General features: G+C 39.8%; 1 protein-coding gene and 1 pseudogene across 1 annotated transcript in view; both read left to right on the top strand.

Annotated features, from left to right (window-relative positions):
* The window catches only part of ACYP2 (acylphosphatase 2), a 914,175-nt gene that overhangs the window by 653,794 nt on the left and 240,172 nt on the right, over positions 1-20,209 (top strand). The window lies entirely within an intron of this gene.
* LOC126934412 (high mobility group protein B1-like) lies at positions 529-18,886 on the top strand (annotated as a pseudogene).

Below are 20,209 nucleotides of genomic sequence, written 5' to 3'. Positions count from 1 at the left end.
ACAAAACAAAAAGAAACTAACTGAAGAAAAAAAATTTTGAACTTGCATATGTTAAAGTTCATTCTTTCTACTGTGGTTATATGCGTTTCAAAAAATGCATAGTCATGTATACACCACTCCAGTGCTGTGTAAAACAGTTGCATCCCCGTAAAAGTTGTCTTTATAGTCTCTAGTTCAATTTCTGATTGCACTTATCAAATTCCTTTGTCTTTTAACATTTTTATTTATTTATTTATTTTTGAGGCAGTGTCTTTTTCTGTCATCCATGCTGGAGTGCAGTAGCACCATCACGGCTCACTGCAGCCTTGAACTCCTGGGCTCAAGCAATCCTCCTGCCTCAGCCTTCTGAGTAGCTGAGACTACAGGCGTGCACCCAACTAATTAAATTTTTTTCTTTTTTTGTTGATATGAGGTCTCGCTATTTTACCTAGGCTGTTCCAGAACTCCTAATGTCAAGCTATCCTCCTGCCTCGGCCTCCCATGCTGTTGGGATTACAGGTGTGAACCACCGTTCTTGGTCACAAATTCCTTTAAAGAGTTGTGCAATGGCTCTCACAGCCATTTCAGTACATTACACTCTATAGAGATAGCACTGGGCAAGTGAGAACCAGACAGGCACCAGGCGACTCTGTGCCTCGCTGAGGAAAAATAACTAAAAATGGGCAAAGGAGATCCTAAGAAAGCGAGGGGCAAAATGTCATCATATGCATTTTTTGTGCAAACTTGTCGGGAGGAGCATAAGAAGCCGCAGGCAGATGCTTCAGTCAACTTCTCAGAGTTTTTAAGAAGTGCTCAGAGAGGTGGAAGACCACGTCTGCTAAAGAGAAAAAAAAATTGAAGACATGGCACAGGCAGACAAGACCCCCTATGAAAGAGAAATGAAAACCTATATCCCTCCTAAAGGGACGACAAAAAAGAAGTTCAAGGATCCCAATGCACCCAAGAGGCCTCCTTTGGACTTTTTTCTGTTCTGTTCGGAGTATCGCCCAAAATCAAAGGAGAACATCTTGGCCTGTCCATTGGTGATGTTGCGAAGAAACTGGAAGAGACGTGGAATGACACTGCTGCAGGTGACAAGCAGCCTTATGAAAAGAAGACTGTGAAGTTGAAGGAAAAATACGGAAAGGATATTGCTGCATATCGGCTAAAGGAAAGCCTGAGGCATCAAAAAAGGGAGTCATCGAGGCTGAAAAAAGCAAGAAAAAGAAGGAAGAGGGCCGGGTGCAGTGGCTCACGCCTGTAATCCCGGCACTTTGGGAGTCCGAGGCAGGAAAATCAGGCCTCCCAAATGAGGTCAGGAGTTTGAGACCAGCCTGGCCAACATGGCAAAACCCCGTCTCTACTAAAAAAATACAAAAATCAGCTGGGCGTGGTCGTGCATTCCTATAATCCCAGCTACTCAGGAAGATGAGGCAGGAGAATCACTTGAACCCAGGGAGCAGAGGTTGCAGTGAGCCAAGATTGCACCATTGCACTCTAGCCTGGGTGACAAAGAAAGACTCTGTCTCAAAAAATAAATAAACAAATAAATAAAAATAAAGAGGGAAGAGGAGGAAGATGAAGAGGGTGAGAAGGACGAGGAAGAAGATGAAGAAGATGACGATGCCGAATAAGTTGGTTTTAGTGCAGTTTTTTTCTTGTCTATAAAGTATTTAACCCCCTTGTACCCAATTCATTCCTTTTAAAGAAAAAAAATGGAAATGTAAGGCTGTGTAAGATTTATTTTTAAACTGTACAGTGTCTTTTTTTGTGTCGTAAACACACCACTGAACATGTCTTTAGGTAACCCTGTCCTGTGGTATTTTCAGTAGCCACGACTGAAAATGTGGCTGAAACTGTACCTTGCCTGGTACAGTATGGGGACTGTAAATTGGCATGGAAATTTAAAGCAGGTTCTCCTAGGTGCACAGCACAAATTAGTTATATATGGGGTTGGTAGTTTTTCCTCTTCAGTTGTCTCTGATGCAGCTTATAAGAAACAACTGCTCTGTTAACTGAATATTACTCTGTAATTGCAAAAAAAAAAAAAGTCGCAGCTGTTTTGTTGATATTCTGAATGCTTTTAAGTAGATACAATTTTAAAAATGAGTATTGTCGTCCTTAAAAAACAAAAAAAGAGCTGTGCAATACTCTGTCTGCCACCAGAGGACTCTTCTTTGACATCTGTGCCACCTTCAAGAAAGGCAATAGGTTTCTAAGGTTTCCAGCTGAAAATGGCTGGAAGGGCTCTGTTAGAAAAATCAGTCATTGGGAGGTTGGTGGAAGCAGGTGGTCCATGAGGACAAGATACACTCTAGGGAAAAGGAGAGAGAGCAACTAACTGGGGAGGTCTGATTGGATGGAGTGCTTTCCCCAGAGGGAGAATGTGCCAGTTATCAATTTATTGCCTCTCAGCTCCCTTCACTGACTCATCTATTAAAATAGATCTTGGCCCTTTAGTTTTCCTTTTACTATAGCCAGCAAAATGTTTCATCAGTAGAGGGTGCTGGAGAGAGGCATTGAAGAAAAAAGATGTTTTCCTCCCTAGTCCTGATGGCTTGTTGGTCAGACCCCTGAAGAGCATGTTGTTTTCTTCACTGCTGGCTCAGTATAAGTGCCTACAGGGCATTGCTTTTGCTGTATGCCTTCTTCGGCTCTTTTCTTGACTGGAAGAGTGTGGTTAGGAGACCCAGACCGCATGGCTTTCATCCTGTCCTATAATGCTGCTTTGCATAGGCACGCTGGGGTCCCCCATAGGGCTGGCTGTCTAGTGAACTGGATGGCCAGCCTTTGTCCACTGGCTCAGGCTGCTCTGGTCCAAGTCATATGCAGGGGTGCGCTTGATTGCTGCGGAAGGCCTCCCCAGCTCTCAGTCCCACCAGCACCCACAGTGGCAGCCCAACTCACTCTGCACACCCACCCATCAAATTCAGCTCGCCTGGGCCCTAGATATCCTCACACAGACACTGCGTGTTCCAGGCCTCACACCTACAGCGGCTCCCTGACCCTCTCTGTACCAGTCCCCCCCATACACCCAGCATGCCCACCAGCTCTGACCTACCTGCCCCAAAGGGTTACTTCTTTCCTGGTAACTCTTAGCCATCTCTGGGTTGTGCAACTTAGGAACTCCTCTGCCACCAAGTAGATTGTGACCACACCTTCTTCAATGAGCTCTGATCCCTTCCTCCAAGTTTGTCCTTTTGTTGGAACTTTCCCTCGGTCCTACAGCAGTGTTTAGAGCTTTCATTCTATCTTTAGAGTCACTCTCCTATCATTCTTTACTCAATAATTCTTTATATTAAACATCACTGTTTAAATTACTGTGTGGTTTTTGCTCTTGATTAGACCCTAACTAATTAAAGTTTACTCTCACTGGGAGAGGGCAACAGGTGTTCTGGTTTTTCATTAAATCTCATTTCAAAAAAGAGAAGAGAGCAATTTCCTGTCAAGAAACTGGATGTTGATATTGGCACAGACTCTCTGGGTAGAGGATGGAATTGGTATGAAACCCTAACCAGTAACGCAGGCCCCAGGCCCCAGATCCTGGCTTATATTCAAGTATAGTTTCGAGATAGGGATTTTTCTGTACAATGAAAGAACAGCTTCTGAGTGCCTATCATAACCCAGAGCTGGTAAGGGTTTAAGATGTTTCCTAGACTTCTGCCTACAATGGAATAAGATAAGTTATTCTGGGAACATTATTACAGTGAGAAGTAAAATTCACCTTCTTTTCATTGAGGTGGCACTTAAAAATAGCATAAGAGACAGATAGTTTCTAGATTAGGTATAATGTGCTAATAATGTAAAAAAGGTTCTTCTTTTGCTTCTTTCTTATTCTTGCCAACGATGCATTTCTAAGTTTCTCTTTTAAAGAAGATTTCCTGGGTCTGAAAAGGAAGTTCGAAGTCCTTGTGATATTCTGCTGACAGACTGATCTTGTTTTGATTTTCTCGAATATTCTGTTTCTCCTTTTCTGCAAACAATGGGTCATTTTTGTCTCTCGATTTTACTTAGCTGTGGTTTGAAGTCTTCTTAACGTAACAGTACTGTGTGTTAACCATGCTCTAATTAAAGAGTGAAGCTGAGGTTCTCCAATGTTCCTTAAAGATTTCCTTGGTTAACTCTACCACATCTATACATCTCTGATAATGATACCTGCAGTCTTGTTCATAAAATAAGACGCATTACCAAGGTGAGATGATTGGCCACAATCACATATCTAAAGAAGGAAGGAACAGGTAACTCCTCTGAATACAAGAGACTTCTTTCTAAAGGATTTGACTATCTCCCATTGTTTTCCCATGTTTGTCCTCATAGTAATCTAATGAGGTAGATACTACTTTAGAGATAAGAAAGCCAGGCTAAATAAATTAGGGAGATTTGTCCAAGAAGTTTCAGTAGTAGTGTGCAGACTAGAAGTTGTATTTTAATTCTCTGGCTTTATGTAAATATTTACTTACTAACTTTTCCTCATATGAAAAAGAGCTGGTTATGCAACAATTGGTTTTTCTTTTTCTTTTTCTTTTTTTTTTAGACAGTCTCACTCTGTCAACCATGCTAGGGTGCAGTAGAATGATCTCACCTCACTGCAACATCCACCTCCTCGGTTCAAGCAATTATCCTGCCTCAGCCTCCCAGGTAGCTGGGACTATAGGTACGCATCACCATACCCAGCTAATTTTTGTATTTTTAGTAGAGATGGGGTTTCACCATGTTGGCCAAGCTGGTCTAGAACTCCTGACGTCAAGAGCTCCACCCACCTTGGCCTCCCAAAGTGCTGGGATTACAGGCGCCCAGCCTGGTTTTTCTTAAATGAGATAATTTCTTCCTCTTTTCCTAAATCATCTGTCAGGAATAATAAAATTAAGTATTATTTATAATAATTCCATTACTCACAGTAATAATTGTGATAATAATGTGAACAATTTGTATTTATATAGCATTCTATTATTCACAAAGCATTTTAACATATATTGTCCAATTTCATTCCTACAAAAATCCTTGTAAGGTAAATAGAAAAAGTATTATTTTTTCTATTATATTTAGGATGTGATGGTGGAAATTGAATTTGATCCTAAATTCAACTCTAAAACCTGTTCTATGACACCCTCCATACACTACATAATAGCCGAAGACATATTAAGCCTATCTGCTGTTCAACAAATTACATGCACCCAGACGTCCAGTTTGGCAGAGAGAACAATGCATCTAAGTGTTCAGTTATGAATTAAATTCTGAAGTTAGAGAAATATTGGACACATATTGAAATTGTGTATTCTATAACATGTATTGTGATAAACACAGAGTCTAATAATGTATAGTACTGTCAGATATAGTACCTCCATAGACATACTGTAATATAGTAGTACTGTCAGATATAGTACCCCCTTAGACATACTGTAAATAGATTTCTTCCACTCTACGGAAACTGAAGCTCAGAGAAGTTAAATAACTTATTTGTACCAGTCTCCTATGATTTCAAAATGCTGCTTTTTCTAGATTAATGTAGTTGATTTCAAAAAAGATGTCCATATGAAAAAATTTCTCCAGGGAGCAAAGAAAAAGAGCTGGTTGTCTTCCGCTGGCTTGAGGAGGATCGGTGAGTGGAACCAGGCACTGGTGGAACTAATCAGGGTGTCATCCAAGCAGGACACCCTAAGTTTGTCTGCTTATCTACTGATTTGATAGGCAGCAAAGAAGATATCACCATTCGTGGCCGGGTGACATGGGCAGTTTCTTATATTTTTGCCTATCGTCAAGGATACGATTCAAATAAAATCATACATTCTTTCCACAGGTTGTCAACATCCATTGACGGATTTAGGTTTGATCGTATCCATTGGCAAGGGCACATGCTTACTGAGTTTACCAGAAGCACAATAGCCTGTACTACTTATATTTCCATTTCTTTTTTAAAGATATTTTTGCTGAGAATGTGCAGTTGAATTCCAGATGGTAAAGTGAGTATCAAATGGAACTTCTTTGTATTCTTTAAATGAATGATAGCTCTCTGTGTGTTTACAATGATGTATATTTTCAATAATGACACATTCTGGATTTTCTAAGATAGTTCTGATTTCAAATTATTTATTTTTCCCATGGAAAAGCTTATCTTGGTTCAGATTTTTTTATTCAGAAAATAGTAACTATATCACATGTTGTGCCTGTCATCTGTATTTTATTTGCCATTTGTCACCTGTACTTAAATAGCGTTCTACTATATTATCTGTTGATTCCTATATTAAGAATATAATGAATTTTCTGTAAATCTAAAATCAGAAAAAATACTTTTAAAGGGCCGGACGCGGTGACTTAAGCCTGTAATCCCAGCACTTTGGGAGGCCGAGACGAGCGGATCATGAGGTCAGGAAATCGAGACCATCCTGGCTAACATAGTGAAACCCGGTCTCTACTAAAAATACAAAAAAAAAATTAGCCGGGAGCGGTGGCGGGCGCCTGTAGTCCCAGCTACACGGGAGGCTGAGGCAGGAGAATGGCGTGAACCTGGGAGGCGGAGCTTGCAGTGAGTGGAGATCGTTCCACTGAGCTCCAGCCTGGGCGACGGAGCGAGACTCCGTCTCAAAAAAAAAAAAAAAACTTTTAAAAAGAACTGAAAGGAACTTAATTATTTGTGTAAGACAAACAATTTTTCTTTTATTTATTCATTATATATATTTAATATATCTGATATGACAAATAAGTTATCAATATCTTGCTCACACCAGAACATTAATTCCATTTGCAAAGTTATGTGAAAATTATCGCTATTATCCCAATAATTCAGATAAAATAGCTTTCTAGTGCATTTTCTTCTTCAATATTTGGGTTGATAGGGAAGGGATATGAATTTTGACTTGAACCATAAACTAGATTGTCTAGATTGACTGATTTCATGACATAACCATGCAACCTGCCCTTGGGGTTTCTTGGTGATGAAATTTTTCTTACTGTTCTCACATATTTTGTTTCCAGCTATAAATTCATACAATTATCAGTGTTTGTTTTTGGCCAAGTCATAATTGTGAGTAAAGAACCATGGAAGGAGAACATTTTTTGCTCATCAACTACTTTCATAAAATCAACAATTTGCTTAAGTGAGTCTTCAAAATAAATACTGATTTTAATGAATATCTACCTTTTACAGTTCATCAGAACATTTTGGTATGTAAAATTAGCCTCAGGATGGCAGAACTTATATGTTAGACACATTTTGAGGAAAAAAGTGCCCATGTAAAAGAAACAAATATTGAGTCTATGTTTGATTGATTCAATTCTAAGAGAGTTTTTTACAGTCATGTAAGCACTGGCAGACTGTTCTGTCTACCAGAGAAGTATGTTTTATTAGATGCATACTAAATTTGTTTACTCTGGATTAATAGGTTCTGAATTTATACACTTCTTTACTGTTTTTTATATATATATGTTGTCAGCAAAAATGTATATAATACTGTTGTTTATAGGATACTGAATATTCGGTAATTTGTAAGGTGAAATGTGGGAATTACTCAAATGAAGAGTCAAAGCAGAGAAGGCTCTGGATGATTTAATGAGGTCACCATTTGAGAGGGGCTTGAGTGAGAACCAGGCTAAGGCAGAGCAGAGAAAGAGAGGCTTTTGATTTGGTTATTAAATGCCAAAGAGATGTGGTGTAGTAAATGTAAAGAACAAATGAATATTTGGAAAACAAATATTTTAAATTCATATTTCATGCTTTGGGATATTCACTTTTCACACACAGAAAATAGGAGAAAATGTTTTTCCCTTTGTGAATAATTCTTTGAAAATTCAAATATTGGTCCCTGAGGGAGGTAGGGCATATGAAGCAATGATTGATCTCTTCCTAAATTTAGTAAATATTGGGTCTTTGAAGATATTTCACTTTAAATGGAGTGTTGGTGTTAACACATTATACAAGCTAAAATGTGAATAATCTCTGGACTTACTCTCATTGGTTCGTTTTCGGGGGAGGGTTATCAGTTTGTTTAGTACAAAGCTATATAAAATATTAAATAGTACTACAAAGCTTATATTAAAAAAAAAAAAAAAAAAAAAAGCAGTACCTTCTCCCTCCCCTGAGCTGTGCTTCCCAGGGGCTTTTAAATCTTCAGCAGTTTTTCCTGATATAAAATGCCCATCATTGTACAGCTATGTCTTCATTTACAAATTTTAGATATTATCTATTAACTCCTGACACACATATATTTCCCTCTCCTATCATTCTAATATAATTCTAACCTCATTTCTAGTTAATTCAATATTGAGTATTTACATTATGATGTCACTGCTGGTCATTGGTAACCCAAGTATTGCACTTTGACTACTTATCCTTCATTGTACCATCTGTAAGAGTTAAAGAGGAAAGAAACACAAAATGCGGCTTGGCAGTTAAGACAGGTTTACTTTAGATAAAATATGAGGGGGGCTTCTGGACGATGATGATGATGATGATGATGATGATGATGATGATGACAACGACGACGACAATGACGATGATGACGACGATGACGATGATGAGATAAATGTGTATATATATATTTTTTTGGGGGGTCAGTAGTGGTTTCTCTTACAGACTAGGAGTATATATTGGTTTTAGGGTGAAGGGGTTTATCATAAGCTTGGAATGTTTCTGTATGAGGGAGAAGTTTTTGTTTGTTTGTTTGTTTGTTTTTGAGACGGAGTCTCGCTCTGTCCCCCTGGCTGGAGTGCAGTGGTGCAATCTCGGCTCACTGCAAGCTCCGCCTCCTGGGTTCCTGCCATTCTCCTGCCTCAGCCTCCCAAGTAGGTGGGACTACAGGCACCTGCCACCACGCCCGGCTAATTTTTTGTATTTTTAGTAGAGACGGGGTTTCACCATGGTCTCGATCTCCTGACCTTGTGATCCGCCCGCCTCGGCCTCCCAAAGTGCTGGGATTACAGGCGTGAGCCACTGCGCCTGGCCGAGGGAGAAGTTTTATGGTGGGGTTGGAATGTCTTTGGGAGCAGGGATGTTTATCTTGGGGCAGACATCTTTCCACCCGGACAGAGGTTATCTCAAGGCTGGCATCTTCCCCACTGGAGGGGGGTTATCTCATGGCTAGCATGTCTCTGGTCAGGGAGGGGTTTGGAAACTTTCTGGTTAGAGATGTTATTTGTGGTTTGAGGTCATGCTGGCCTAAGCCATTAGGCTGATGCCCTTTGGATTTAGGCAGTTTTTTATTAAGGTGGACTTTAGAATGAGGGGCTTGTCCAAGATGGCGATGTTCCTGTTCTGTCACAACCTTTTGTTTTCTTTTGAGTTAAGAATTGTCTAGTTTTCCATCTTACCATTTTTCTTTCTTCTCTTATCTCTTCCTTCTTTCCTTCCTTCCTTTCTTCCTTCCTCCTTCCCTCCCTCCCTCCCTCCCTCCCTCCCTCCCTCCCTCTTTCCTTCCTTCCTTCCTTCCTTCCTTCCTTCCTTCCTTCCTTCCTTCCTTCCTTCCTTCCTTCCTTCCTTCCTTCCTTCTTCTTCCTTCCTCTCTCTCTCTCGTCAGAATTTTGCTCTTGTTGCCCAGGCTGGAGTGCAGTGTCTCAATCTTGGCTCACTGCAACTTCCACCTCCCAGGTTCAAGTGATTCTCCTGCCTCAGCCTCTGGAAGAATTGGGATTACAGGCGCCCACCACCATGCACGGCTAATTTCTTGTATTTTTAGTAGAGATAGGGTTTCACCATGTTGGCCAGGCTGGACTTGAACTCCTGACCTCAGGTGACCCACCCTCCTTGGCCTCCCAAAGTGCTGGGATTACAGATGTGAGCCACCATACCCGGCCAGCATCTTATTATTTTTCTATCAATTCAACCAAATGTTTCATTAGATTTTCAGATGCTGACTAATACCACATTCAGCATTGCAGATAATCTATTCGTGGTCTCTATCTTCCTGCTCCTGTCTGGAGTGGTTGTTGTCTTGTCATCCCAGGACATTCCCTGTTTTCCATCTTCCATTTTTTTTTTGTTTGTTTGTTTTGGTTAGGTCACTCCATTGATAACAATTATGCTGGGACTCATCCTTCAGTAGGGTGAGCAAGAGTGCATGGATGCCCTGTATGTTTACCTGCACAGTTGTTTGTTACTTAAAGATATGAATAGAATTCTAGGATGGAAATAACTTCCCCTCAGAACTGGGAAAGGATTGCTTCATTGTCTTCTGAACTCAGTTGCTACTGGCAAGTTGGATGCCCATTCTGATTCCACATTCTTTTATTGTGCTTGCCTCCCACCCCTAATCCTCTAGCAATTCCAAGTTTATTATTAGTTTCCTGAAATTCCATACTGTGACTTGGTGTAAGTCTTTTTTAATTCATTGGGCTGAGCACTTAGTGGGACCTTCCAATCTGAAATTGTATGTCTAAATTGCATTATTTCAGCTCTGGGATATTTTCTTCTTGGATTTATTTGATGATTTCTTCCCATCCGTTTATTCTTCTTTCTGTTTTCTTTTTCTGAAAATCCTATGAGTCAGATGTTGCACATTCTGGAAAGATTATTTAAGCATCTTATTTTTTTCTCTCACTGTCTATCTTTTTTATCTTTTGAGTTTACTTTCTAGCTTTGTTTGCTTTTATCTTCTAATCATTTTATTAATTTTTTTTGTTTGTTTCATGGTCATATTTTTAATTTCTATAAAATTATTCTTGTTCTGATTATTTCTTTTTTTAAAAATAATCATCTTATTTTATGGATATAATGTTTTTTGATCTCTCCAATGATTCAATTATAATTTTAGTAAAGTTTTGTTTTGTTCCTTATACTGTCTTTGTTTCTTCTGGGATTTATTGTTGAGGATGGAGGCTTTCCTCAAATATCTTATAATCTTTAGTTATCTATTTCTATTTTTAATAACCTAATTTATTAATTTTCTCCAGAGGTAAGTAGGGTCTACTAATTTATTTGCTCAAATACATTTTACGTTGGTACGATAGAATTTTATCAGATTCTCTAGCCACCCATGTGTAGTCATAAGGCATGAAATGCTGCTTTTCATGCACAGGATGCTCTCAAATTCTTCTAAGTCCTCAGCCTTTTTAAATGCCTGCAGGGTAAAGTGCTTGGCTGCTTCTTGGGATCCACTGCTTTGAAAACAGAGTTTAGCTTCTTTTGCTTAGTAATATTATTTACCATTCTTTCATTTGTATCCTAGCTTTCAAATATTTGTTTTTTTTTGTCTGCTGATATTCATTTCCTACCTGCTCTTATGGTTTATACCATTTTTAGATGAAATTTCAGAAAAAAAGAGAAGACAAACACATTGAAAATATCTGCCATATATATTTTAATGAATTAATTATTTTTTCACAGAGGCGTGGTCTCCCCATATTACCCAGGCTTGGTCTTGAACTTGTGGGCTCAAGAGATCCTCATGCCTTAGCCTCCCAAAGTACTGAAATTACAGGCATGAGCCACCATGTCTGGCCAATCTGCCATATTTAGCTGGAAGTTCCTTATTGGTTTTTTATTTTGGCAATCCAACTTTTGGATATGAAGATGACTTTTATGTCTTAGAAATATTACATTATTAAAAATATGTTGGTTTTGACTTGCTGGGGTTATTTTCCTCCTTCCTTTGGTAAAAACACTTGATTCATTATTTTGAGCAAACTTCCCCTCCCCCAGTTTGTGTGGTTCTGGTGGGGCTGCCCACCAGACATCAGCCCTCTGACCACAGAAGTGGACACATGCTCTAATCTGGAAAATTAGTTTCACTCTCATGGGAGTCTGACTCCTGAACAGAGACCAAAGTTGCTGATGATGTTGTTATCTTATTGGTGAACCTTAGAGGGCTGGCTTATGATTGTACCAGCCTGGGTCCTTCTTTGGACATACTAGAAACTAACTCTGATTGACTTTAGCATAAAAGGTTTTAATGGGAGCCTATTGATTAGTTCATGAAATTTATGAGAAGGTTTTAGAATCAGGCTTAGAAAATAATCAGTTACCATGCATGTTAGTTTCCTATAGCTACTGTAACAAATGGCCACAAGCAGAGTGATGTAATACAACACATTTATTTTCTTATAATTCTGGATGTCAGAAGTATAAAATCAAGGTCTGGTCTGGATATAGTGGCTCAAGGCTATAATCCCATCATTTTGAAAGGATAAGGTGGGAGGATTGCTTGAGCCCAGGAGTTTGTGACTACCCTAGGCAGCATAATGAGACCTTGCCTCTACAAAAAAATAAAACGTTAGCAAGGCACAAATTACAGATGTGAACAACTGTGCCAGGCCTATAAATGTATTTTATTTATACCTTACATAGTTAGATCATTATATTGGCTTTAAAGTGTTTTGCATAAATTGCATTGCCTCTGAATTCCACTTCAGGAGAGTAAAGGAGATATTACAAACTATTGTTATGCAAAGGGGGTATTGGGTCTCATAGAGCTCTAGTCAGAAAAAATAAGCACATTCCACAAAGCTGGAGGGATTAAGATCTGGCGGGTACAGAGTCTGTTTCTCACAGGAAGGCATGGATTCTCTGGACCTGGGGTAGAGCTTAGGCTGGAACGACTCCCTTGCTATGGCTCAGGGGCTTCTCTAAACATCTTTTATTCGCCCTCAACATTACTTTGACTCTGACCTCCCTGATAATACACCTGTTTTTATCTGATAGATTATTTTGTAAGTGACCTCACATACCAGCCATCTCTCTTCAGCCTCCATCTCATTTCCACTGTGACATTGAGAATCAGTATTTTTAGATGCTGAGACCAGATCAACCTATATAGAAAAATAAATCTGGTTCCACTTTTACTTCCTATATAGGATATCATTAACATATTTTCCATACAAATAGGGACTGTCATGTACCATATGTTATTCATCGCGTGGCATCATGCCTGTTTCAAGACATGTTTTAATATAGCACAAAGGCAAAGAGTTTTAAACTGGAATGTCTGCTGTGCGTTGTGGTTTAGACTTTCTGGTTATCACGAAGCCTGATTAAGTTAGCTTTCTACATGTATACCATAGAATGAGCTCTCCACAAATTACCTAGAAAAGTTAACTAAGCAAGATAAACTTTGGGCATAATAAAAGTAAACTATTAGAATTTTAGCTCAGTTTAGGCAAGGTCACAGAGATTTTGCAGTTGAAGCCCATTTTATTGGATGAACAAAGAAGAAAAAACAGGAAAACAACCTGGCTAGCAAGGAAGTAGAAAGATATGACTTCTCTATTCTAGTTATTGAAGGCTTCAGAATTCGACTATTTAAAGCACAATATCCCATATTCAGATACATTAATTAATTCGACTATTGGCTGAAGCCCATCTGTGTGTCAGGTACTACGCTAGTTCCTGGAGAGTTCCTGGGGAACAATGGCAAGCACAGATAGACTCCATCTCTGACCTTGAGGAAATTACAATCCAGTGGAGAAAATAGAAAATAATAATAATAACAATAATAATTTATTTTATTTATTTATTTTCTTTTAAAAATAGAGTCAGAGTCTCACTATGTTGCCCAGTCTGGTCTTGAACTCCTGGGTTCAAGCGATTTGCCTGTCTCCACCTCCCAAAGCGCTGGGATTACAGGTGTGAGCCACTGCACCTGGCCGTAATAATAATTTTTAAACCACTTTTAATAATATAGATACAAATAGAGTTCAGTGCTGTTAGGGAAAATAACCTAAAACAAAAGACACTGGATTTTTTTCCATTAGCCCTTTTAGATTCACCCTCCATCTTTCTCGACCCTGCTGTGTGCTCCAGGAGGCGGCCTCTGTGGCCTGCATCAACAAGTAACCTGTCCCTCTGGCCTCAGGCTGGGTTTGACCCAGGAGAGGCATCAGCAGGAGACTGGGTGGTGGGAGCAGAGTGAAATCAGGCAATTTACTCCGCTTCCCAGCCAGGCTATAGATTAGCTTCTTTTCTTTGCTGAAGGCCACAGCTATTCTTTCTAGGTTCTGGGAACCAGCTGTCCACTTATTCCTTTAGATGAGGGGGTGATAAAGGATTCCAGCTGTTGCTAGTTCAGAATGTTTCCCTGTAGCTAGTTGGCTTCCTTTAACTATGCTCATATCTTTCTAAATGGTCCCCTCATGGAACTCACCCATGGGTGTGTCATCCTTTTCCTGCCAGGACACTGACACGAGCCCAGATCAGAGAGGGTGGGGCTAGTGGTGGTGAAAGGGGCATTCTAGGCAGAGACAAGAGCTCTTCAGGGGAATTGTTTGAAGGAAGGAGAGTGTAGCTGGAGTGTAGAGAAGGAGGGGCGAGATGGTGTTGAAGGGGTAGGCAAGGGCCAAATTGTGGGTTATAGGATGCAGTGGATGCTTTTCTCTTTCTTTTCTTCTCTCTTTTTCTTTTTTGAGACAGGGTCTCGCTATTGTTGCCCATGTTGGTCTTGAACTTGGGCTCAAGTGGTCCTCCTGCCTTGGCCTCCAAAAGTGCAGGGACCATGAAGGCATGAGCCACCATACCAGGCTTCTTTCTTTTGGCTGCTCAGCATTTTTTGAAACCCCTTCTTGTGTATGGGGAATTCCCTACTTTAGGGGTCTTGGTGGGAGGCCCACTGCCTTCCCATTATAAAAGCTCAGCTCCCAGGTGGTTAGATGTGGGCGCAGGACCTAGTCTCAGCCAGTCAACAGCACCCAGCCAGTATCTGGGTCAGGAGCCAGAAGCAGAACAGTGAGGGCTTCTCCTCTGGCTTTGGCAGGTGTGGCAGTGGCTCTGGCAGTGGTTTCCATGGTGTTGGCAGTGCAAGCTGTGGCATCTATTTCCTTAGCTTGGCTCCCAACCTTCCTGGGGGCCATATCCTTTTATAAATTTCTTTCTTGTCTGAATGGGCCAGAGTTCATTTCTTCCTAGTGGCAATATCTTTTTAATACATTTCTTTGCTTTTAAAATTAACCAGAGTCCACATCTGCTTTTAGTAACTAAGAGCCCTGAGTGTACTTAGTTGTACACTGTGGTAACTAAAAACACTGTACCTTATAGATCATGCTAAGTGTTTTAATCTTAATTATAAGTACAAAGGGAAGACATTTAAGGCTTTAAGCTGCAAGAATGATGTGGAGGCAGTGACAGGACCAAGCTTGCATTTGGAAGAGCTCTTTCAGATTGCATCAAGGAGGGTCTAGATTAAATGTAGGGGGACTGCCGGGCACGGTGGCTCATGCCTGTAATGCCAGCACTTTGGGAGGCCAAAGCGGGCGGATCACAAGGTCAGGAGCTCGAGACCAGCCTGACCAACATGGTGAAACCCCATCTCTACTAAAATACAAAAATTAGCTGGGTGTGGTGGTGCAGGCCTGTAATCCCAGCTACTGGGGAGGTTGAGACAAGAGTATCACTTGAACCCAGGAGGTGAAGGTTGCACTGAGCCAAGATCATGCCACTGCACTCCAGCCTGGGTGACAGAGCGAGACTCCATCTCTAAATAAATAAATAAATGTAGAGGGACCAAGGGATAGACGATGTTGGCTTAGAGTAGGAGTTGCAGTGGTAACACAGAGAAGTGCCTGGATTTAAGGGTTATTTAACATTTGAAATTGTTACGGATGTAGCGGAGGTTAAGGAAAAGAGAGGCATCGAGGTTAGTCCTTGGATTTTTGCTCTTTGAATTGGGTGTTGACTATATGAGGCCCAGGTACTTTGTTTAAATCTTGATTGCTATCGATAATTTAATGGCTGATCAAATGATTTTTCTATTCTCCTATGCTTTTATGTACATACATAAACTTGTTGGAGTTGGATGACCAGTTGCACGTACATTTTCTTTAGATCCAGACTCTGAATTCAGACCGTGTTTCAATGCTTGAGGAAAAACACAGTTGGTCTCTGAGTCACCCTGTGAAATAGTATTCAGAGCTGAGGCTTCATTTGTAGTGCTTGATTCAACAGATCCCTGGGCTGGTGTGAGTAAGTGGAAAGCCATTTTAGAGAAGCCAGAATTGGGTTGCCATCTGTCATGCATGGGCTTTGCTCCTTACACATATTGGTGAATAAAATGTTTAACAGGCTGTAGCCGGAAAGTGATATGCAGCATCTCATTCATGAGAAAACTCTACATTTTGCTTTCTGTTTAAGGGCATTGTTGAAGTGTCCTCTGGGCTGTGTTTATGCATCCTCAGGTGAATAAATTCTTGCCTAAAGTTCACTATCATCAGCACTTACAACAAGATGGAACAACAGGAAATTGTGAAACTAATACGTGCTGCTTACCGGTGTTCAGAGACTCTTTCAAATATGACTTATTTACAAATTTCTCCTTCTGAGGTCATGCAATTTTTATTTGTTGTGCATTTGTTTTATACCAATCATTCTTCCAACCACTAATAAATATTTATTTATACACACACCATACATCCCTCCATACACTATGTATTTATTCAACTCTCACTCTAATATGATTTGACTCTGTGTCTCCACCCAAATCTCATCTCAAATTGTAATCCCCATGTGTTGAGGGAGGGACCTGGTGGGAAGTGATTGGATCACGGCAGCAGTTTTCCTCATGCCGTTCCTGTGATAGTGAGGGAGTTCTCACGTGATCTGATGGTTTAGAAGTGTGTGGTGGATCCCCTTCTCCTCTCTCCTGCCACCATGTAAGACATGCCTTGCTTCCCTTTCGCCTTCTGCCACGATTGTATGTTTCCTGAGGCCTCCCCAGCCATGCAGATGTGTGAGTCAATTAAACCTCTTTCCTTTATAAGTTACCCAGTCTTAAGTAGTTCTTTATAGCAGTGTGAAAACAAACTAATGCACGCTTCAACCATATGAAATAGATATTACTGACCTCATATTCCAGTAAGGAAATTGAGGTTATTTAGAAATCTGAATTTGAACCCAGTCATGTGTTACTAGGCATATGCCAAACCACTGTGCTATAAAATCATCTGACTTATCATTTGTTCCTTTCCCTTATTCTGTGTTCCCTTGACTGGTATCAATCCAGGATGTATTACATTATTTTGAAATTGAAGACATCTCTGTTTAATAGGGACAAAAGCATAGCCAAATAACAAATAAGTAGGGTGAGGAGTTAAAGAAGTACTTAAAGGAATTTAAAATTTAAGTGGCTAAAGGAAGCCATCAGGATCTCTGACCAATCCGGGCACGGTGGCCAAATGCTCTTTGGTGAATTTCTCCACTTGACTCCTATATTATAAATTAGGATGAGAAAAAGGATCAGAAGCTTTTAAAAACATTAGACTAGCTCCACTACAAATAAGGGAAAATGCTGGAGCTAGAGTCAACAGATGGAGTTTGAATCTGAGATTTGAATCCTAATTTTACTACCAGTTGTGTCTACTTAGGCAGATCTGTTGACATCTCAGAGCCTCTGTCTCCTCTGATGGTAACACCTTTGTCATGTAACATTTATGTGGAGTAAATGAATAACATTTACAAGCTATAAAACATTATACAAATGCAGGTATTATTATTAACTTACTTGAGACCCTAAAGGTTGAATTTCTGAAAGTTAAGTCTAAGGCAAATGATGTCTGTGTTCCTATAAGCAGAGCAAGATCACCAACAACAGTGTCAGCCATCATAGCAATTTTTATATTTGCTACATCTTCTTATTTTTTTCTTACCACAAAGCTGTACAGCATTGTCATTGTATAAAATTTACAGAATAAGAAGGCAAAATAAGTTTTCCAATGTCAAAGAGAGCATCAGAAATAAAATCAGGATTATTTCTACCTTGCACTATGTACTTCCCACATTAGAATACCTTTGCTTAACACCATTTATGGAAAAAAATGTAACTTAAGGATCTGTAGCTAAATTTAGCAGATAATGTTGAAAGATGAGACTAGGAGAATATATTTAGAGACAGTGCCTACTTAACATGAATTGTTATCTGCTAGGGAAAAAGACGAGTTTTAGGTATTCCTAGAACTCAGTCTAGCAAATTATTCATCTGTAAGGGGAAAATCTGTGGTAACTGTACCTAAAATTATTTTTTAAACATTTCAACTTTAAATTTATATCTAAAAGTAACTTTTTTTTTCCTATGCAAGATGTCCCACACTTACTAATATATCCACAGACTAGCAAACCCTTAGGGGAAAGTAAAACGTAAACAAAACAATAGATAATTATCAGTTCAGTGACCCCTTAAAGTTAACATTTAAATCGTTTGCCTTTTCCAAATAAAGGCTATAAGCACAAATTGCTTTATTATTAGCCTAAATGCTTTGGTTATCTTATATATAAAATACTTTGTTTTAGCAGTGGGAGATGCTTGCATAACCCATAAGATTTAAGCAAAGCATCGAGGGAACAAGAATGAACACACATTGTTTAATGTGGCATTTGACTTTACAGGTGTATTTTGGCATGGCAGTCATCCAGTTGGAGTGTGTCACTGATAAGCCAGCTTAGCTTATTCTTACACTAGAACTGATATTTCTGTGTGGAGGGAGATTGATTTCTCTAATGCTCTTGGGATTTTCTCTGTGCCTTTAGTTGTTTCATCCCAGGAGAGAAAGGATGACTCATGTTTTTGTTGAATTTGAGAGAGGAACTGGGTTTGTATAGCCCTATCCATTTGTTGTAGGCACTGTTTAGTATATAATCCTACCTTATAAAAGACCCATTGAATACCTCCTGGCTCTCGGGGCTGGATTGCAGGTAGCAGGATGTCCACCTCTGGTCACAGATAGGCACCTGATCCAAATTAGGCCAATGAGATCTTCTCCAAGGACTTGAGAGGGAATAAAGAGAATCAGTCTGGCCATGATATGTATGTAAACTCAGAAACTGTGGGATAGCCATTGCTTTCAACGCATGTGGATTAAGAAGAAACAGGTATTCTGTACAAAGAGCAGCATAAACTAGGTCCAAAGAGAACTGCTTGGACTCTGGTGGTTTTTCAGTTCTTCCCTCCAGCTTGTTCGAATTTCTGATGTTGAAGATTATGAGATGTCTGTGTCCTTATAATGAAGTCTCTCTTTTTGTTTTTGCTAAAGGTAACATGAGTTGTTTTCTGCTACATGTGCCCAAAAGCATCTTAACTAATATACCATTTAGTTATGAATAAGAAAATAATCTTACCCAGGCTGTTTGAGAAGGAGACTGCATTCTTCTCAAACAGCCTGTGTTTGAAGGAGAAGCAATAGCTGTTGGTACAGCCATTTAAGGTGGTATAATGAAATTTTATCTTTTTATTAAATTAAATTAATTACTTAATTTTATTTTCATTTTTATTTTATTTAACTTTATTTTTAAGGCAGGGTCTCCCTCTGTCACCCAGGCTGGAGTGCAGTGGTGCAATCACAGCTCACTGTAGCCTCAAGATCCTAGGCTCAAGCAAATCCTTCCACCTCAACCTCCTGAGTAGCTGGAACTACATGTGGCACCACCACACCCGACTAATTTTTTTAAACATTTTTTGTAGAGATGAGGTCTCGCTTTGTTGCCCAGACTGGTCTCAAACTCCTGGCCTCAAACAATCCTCCTGCCCAGGCCTCCCAAAGAGCTGAGATTACAGGTGTCAGCCACAGTACCGAGCCGGAGATGAAGATTTTTATATAACCAAACCAGAAGGTAATGTGACTCAGTTTTGTCATATATATAGGGATAATTTGCCTGACATTTCTCACCCCCTACTTTCCCAAGAACTTGCATAAACATCTCCCACTGCTAAAACAAAGCAAAATACAGAATGAATGGAAAGATTCACATGATGCTATCATATTTTGAACACATTGAGGGTGACCAGCTGATGCATATGCTAGTTGGCCAGTAAGTTTTTGAATTTAGCTATGTGATTGACATAATTGTAGTTAGCAAGTTATATGTGTTTAAAAACATTAGTCACTAAACTATGCAGATTTTAATGAAAGAGAGAAGACATTGTGCTTGGAATATTTAACCCAGAATACTTCTCTGGGGGTAAGTTAAATCTCAAGATGTTTCACTTCTTAAGAAAAAATACATTTAGGCCGGGTGCAGTGGCTCATGCCTGTAATCCCAGCCCTTTGGGAGGCCGAGGCGGGCAGATCGCTTGAGGTTGGGAGTTCAAGACCAGCCTGACCAACATAGAAAAACCTCGTCTCTACTAAAAATACAAAATTAGCTGGGCATGGTGGCGCATGCCTGCAATCTCAGCTACTCAGGAGGCTGAGGCAGGAGAACCTCTTGAACCCGAGAGGTGGAGGTTGCGGTGAGCTGAGATTGCGCTAATGCACTCCAGCCTGGGCAACAAGAGTAAAAGTTCATCTCAAAAAAAAAAAAGAAGAAAAACATTTAGAATCTGCTCGG

Source organism: Macaca thibetana, chromosome 13 (genome assembly GCF_024542745.1).
Source record: "Macaca thibetana thibetana isolate TM-01 chromosome 13, ASM2454274v1, whole genome shotgun sequence".
Classification (NCBI taxonomy): Eukaryota; Metazoa; Chordata; class Mammalia; order Primates; family Cercopithecidae; genus Macaca; species Macaca thibetana.
This window is presented reverse-complemented; position numbering and strand designations above follow the sequence as displayed.